Here is a 5,077-nt window from a genome sequence, read left to right on the forward strand (position 1 = left end):
GTTAAATTTAAACTGGTCCTTAAGTACAGGGCTTTTGCAATTCATTCATTCCTGGGTTTGTCTCTGAGGTATTTCTTAATACTGATGCCAGAAGTTTCAAGCATACCCACCAATTTTGAGGGTCAAAGGGCATATCTGATAATAAGAACGGGGTTTGGTGTCCATGGATATTTTCTTTTCCCTAGTTCCTTTAAAAAAAAAATTAATCAAGTTTTATTTTTCAAAATGTGCAGTTGGTGGGATCTGTTCATGGATCTTCACCGGCAGCTAGCGTCTCTCCATCCTTGAGGATTCTAGTGTAAATGACTTGGGTCCTGTGCTTTGAAATCCGTTTAAAAAGTCTTTACTAAGGAGCTCCTGGGGATGCGTGGGTGGCTAAGTAGGTTAAGCGTCCAACTCGTGATCTCGGATCAGGTTGTGATCTCATGGTTCGTGGGTTTGAGCCTCACGTCAGGCTCCTCACTGACAGCCCGGAGCCTGCTTGTGATTCTCTCTCTCCCTCTCTGCCCCTCCCCCTTTTAAGCCCATATGCGCTCTCTCTAAATATAAATAAATAAAATTAGAAAAAAAAGGGAGAGAAAGACATCAAAATAAAATTATATTACAAAAGAGCTTTTGAAAGGCTGCCCTGGCAGGGGAACCACGAATCTACTGTCTCTACGACAACAGCCAGGGTTATAAGCTTGTAGTCGGAAACTTCCTTACAAAGTTTGTCATACGTCTGCTTTGTCAAACAAGACCAAGTTACTGAGCTTGTCTTGAACTCTGCCTTTGGACCACCTCTTTTTGGCCTTGCTTCCAGATTTGTTCACCAGGTCTTCGTCTTTCTTGGCTGACTTTCCGGCATCTCTGTTCTTGTCCTTGGGCGGCATGGCCATGGCGAGGGTCAGACGGCAGCTGCTGCCCCTGTGGCCTCACTATCTTCTCCCTAGCTTTGATGGCTTGGTTTGCCTCGTGTGAGAGATATGTTGAATTATTATGTAGAATTCATATTTAACAAACAGCTTTGCAGAGCTGAGTTGTGATACTCTCTATTTTGCTAACCAATTTGACTATTTGAAATGTGTTTTTACAATTTATTTATTTATGTTTTAAATGGCTATTTATTTTTAAGAGACACAGAGATAGAGCGTGAGTGGGCGAGGGGCAGAGAGAAAGGGAGACACAGAATCCGAAGCAGGCTCCAGGCTCCGAGCTGTCAGCACAGAGCTGACAGGAACCTTGAGATCATGACCTGAGCTGAAATCAAGAGTCGGATGCTTACCGACTGAGCCACTCAGGCACCCCTAACCAAACTCCTAAACAACCAATTTTGAGAATGGCCTCCACACTTTTAGGGGCATGGGAGATAAATGACAGGAATCCCGAAGCATTTGAAAGTTACAGCCTGGTGGAGTCAAAGGGTCACCGGATTTGCAGTCAGGAGACATTGATTGTAGCCTAGCTGTAGTAATCCTCTTTGTTATTTTCCGGGTATTAGCTTTCTCATTTCTTAAATAATGGCAGTGAATTTCATAATCTCAAAAGTCTCTTCTGGATTGAATAGCCTATTATTCTACAATAGGTAACATGCATTTTACTTAAGGTAAAGTGATATACAGTGATTTGCACAGATCGCAGAGATTTTGTTTTAAGTATAGCAATATCCAAGAGTCATCTTAAACTCTTATTCATTCTGTAGCTACAGTACAGTGTAGAATTATATATTATGTTCAGAGTAATGATCCTGAGACTTTGCAGGATGCCGAATCAGTAAGAGAAGATTTCATTATGTTCATTAGACTACTTATTAAAACAAGAAAATGCACCGAGACAATTTAGGGACATTTCAAACAACAAGTGGCCTCTCATTAACCCATAGTTAATCAGAAACCCAAGTAACCAGTATCCTCTATTCCAAGATTTTACTGTTTTTAGATTTATTTATTTTTCTTTACATCCATGACCAAATCACTGATCCAAATCTTAGCCATTTCACATCTATACCACTAAAATCAATGGATTATTCCTCCCTCAAACAATTGAAAAAGCTACCAAAACAATCACCTCAGAGACAGAAAAAGCAATTATTTAAACAAGAAATAGAGATGAATAAAGGGATACAATTCTGAGTTTTGCTTCAGAACACTCCAGATGTACTCTATAGGGTATATGTGCAATTAAAAAACAAGGAAAAAGAAATAAGTAAATAAAGCAAGTATGAAGTATGACTTCATACTGACTCCCTTGTAGGGTTCAGTTTTGTCTTCAATCAGTGAGGAAATTTTATTTTTATATTGACCATGAACATCTCCTCATCAATTATTATTGTCCAAAATCACATTTCCACTTTTCAAAAAACCAAGACTCTAATTTCCTCTCTTTATACTGCCTTTGATTAGAACTTCTCGACCATTTTCCTTTCTTCAACTACTTCCTTTCACTGGTCAGTTAAGTCAGTCTTTCAGAAATATTATTTTTTATCTCTTTCTCTCTCTTGATTCTCCTTTACTTCTTACTGTTTCAACACAACTTGCCTCCTTATTCAATCTGTCAACCTACACATCTAGATTGAGTAAGTAGTGCACACCTAACAATGTGTGAGGTGAGAATTCGAGGGATATCAGAGATCTAGGCATGGAGCCTGCAGTCAAAGGCTGACCTTCTAGTTAGGAAGACAGCAAACATATCGGAGGGAACAAAACCATGAGGAAACCATTACACTAAGCCATGCGATCCTAGCTGCCGGTGTAACTCTAGAAACTCCTGGTTGAGAAAACCAAGCAGCTGAAGACTCAAAGGTAGAGAAACAAACCCATGACACCATCTGCCCGGAAAGCTTATGCAAATCTGCAGAGGTGTGAAGCCTTCTCACTGCTGCCTCTGAACTTGGAGCTTATGTACAGCGATTAGAAAACAAACAGTGAATGTAACTAGGTAGATGGTGGATTTATATAAACTTGAACACATCTCCTTTCTGACTGTATTAATTTAGCTGAATGTCACTAAACATGACTAAGCCATTGTCCAGGTACAAGTATCAGAAAAGTATTTGGGGGGGGGGCGGGGAGACAGAGACAGAGAGGTAGAGACAGAGACACAGATAGAGACAAAGAAACAGAGATTTAGCCTGGTGGGAATCAGTCAAAAGATGCATGATTAGTGATCCAACCTGTTCCACCAACATAAACCCACATATCATTGGGTGGAAATATCACCAGATAGTAGGCCTGATCTCTTAATTAAGTCCTGTCTTATGTGTACCATATAAAAATAACTACAAGACACATCTTACAGCAGGTACTACCCTGGATAGACATGAAGTCACACATGGATTTGGGATTACCATAGTCTCACCCTGACTACGACTGTCACAGAGATTGACGTTTAACCTCAGCAGAAGGCGTGTGCATACCTATGCACTTAGTCTTTCCCCAGTTTATTCTAGTTTCACAAGGTGGAGGTGTTTGATTTCTGGTCTGGGAGGGATGTTCCACCCCATGCCTTCTAGGGAGGGGATGTTTACTTCAGGTCAACCTACAGGTAAGGAAAAGAAACTTCATCACCTAAAAATATAAGAAAGTGGTGCCCTCTGCAGGACAAAGTGGAAACTGCAGCCCTGGTGATTTTTTTTTAGGAGGGTGATCTGCACTAGATTACCTCTCTCCACAATGTGGCGCTGCTGTTCTCAGTGTCATTTTTCAGCCAGCTTCCGAGGCAGGTATGAGGAGGGGACAAGGAGGAGAGAGAGGAGACAGTACAGGGTGGGGTTACAAGGGATTAGGAGGAAGGAGAGGTTAAGGAAGAAGGTAAGGAAGAAAGCCAGTTTTTCTGCCTGATATAGCTTCCTTAGCACTTCAAGTCAGATCCACTGCAATAAGTAAAGTAATCCCCTAACCCAAGTAATTCATTTTGGATCATTTAATCCAATAGTTCTCAACCCGGCTGGCCAACAGAATCACCGGGGGGGGGGGGGGGGGACGTTTTTAAAGATACCAGTTCCTAACTGGAGGGTGTTATGCTAAGTGAGATAAGTCACACAGAGAAAGACAGATACCATATGTTTTCACTCTTATGTGGATCTTGAGAAACTTAACAGAAGACCATGGGGGAGGGGAAGGGGAAAAAAAGTTAGAGAGGGAGGCATGCAAACCATAAGAGACTCTTAAAAACTGAGAATAAACTGAGGGTTGATGGGGGGTGGGAGGGAGGGGAAAGTGGGTGATGGGTATTGAGGAGGGCACCTGTTGGGATGAGCACTGGGTGTTGTATGGAAACCAATTTGACAATAAATTTCATCTTAAAAAAAAAAGTTACCAGTTCCTAGATTCTATTCAACCCCAAGAAAGTCTGATTCGTAAATTTGAGGAGGGGCCCAGTCATCTGTCTTCAAAAAGTTCTCCTGAAGATCATTGGTGGTTCGTCTACATAAGATTTGGAAGGGAAAAAATAGTTTAAGAGGAATCAGTTCTTGCAGGACTCTGCAAATAGAGCTTCCATTTCTCAAGTCAATAACAGCGAATGTAGTGAGAATCTTTTCTGTACCGGCGAGTTCTCTATGAAATAAGAGCACAATTTGTTGAGTAAATTCATTGATGTCTTTTAGGAGCTTACTAAGGAGACCTCTGTTCAGTGTTTTCTCCTGCCCATTTTTGGCAAAAACTCTGTGAAGTTTCCCTGGGGCCCCAAGTGCCGAGATCTGTCAAACTGCAGACAAATACCATCAATTATTTTGTGACGGATCTTCACACTATTTAAATATTTCTTTTTCTTTTTCTTTTTTTTTTTTGACGTTTATTTACTATTGAGACAGAGAGACACAGAGCGTGAGCAGGGGAGGGGTAGAGAGAACGGGGGACACAGAATCCAAAGCAGGCTCCAGGCTCTGAGCTGTCAGCACAGACCTGACGCGGGGCTCAAACTCACAAACTGAGAGATCATGACCGGAGCTGCAGTCGGTCGCTCAACCGACCAAGCCACCCACGTGCCCCTAAAAGTTTATTTTTCAAAGCAACCAAAGCAGTTTTATCCTTCTTGAGAGAGCTATCCACCTGGTAATGGTGATCAATAACAAAAACTATTAGATTATATTAGTCCT

At 41.4% G+C, this 5,077-nt stretch overlaps 1 pseudogene; it reads right to left on the minus strand.

Moving 5' to 3' along the window:
• Nucleotides 1-247: 247 nt before the first annotated feature.
• Nucleotides 248-872, minus strand: LOC102955888 (annotated as a pseudogene).
• Between the last annotated feature and the right edge of the window lie 4,205 nt (nt 873-5,077).

This window comes from Panthera tigris, chromosome D2 (genome assembly GCF_018350195.1).
Source record: "Panthera tigris isolate Pti1 chromosome D2, P.tigris_Pti1_mat1.1, whole genome shotgun sequence".
Classification (NCBI taxonomy): domain Eukaryota; kingdom Metazoa; phylum Chordata; class Mammalia; order Carnivora; family Felidae; genus Panthera; species Panthera tigris.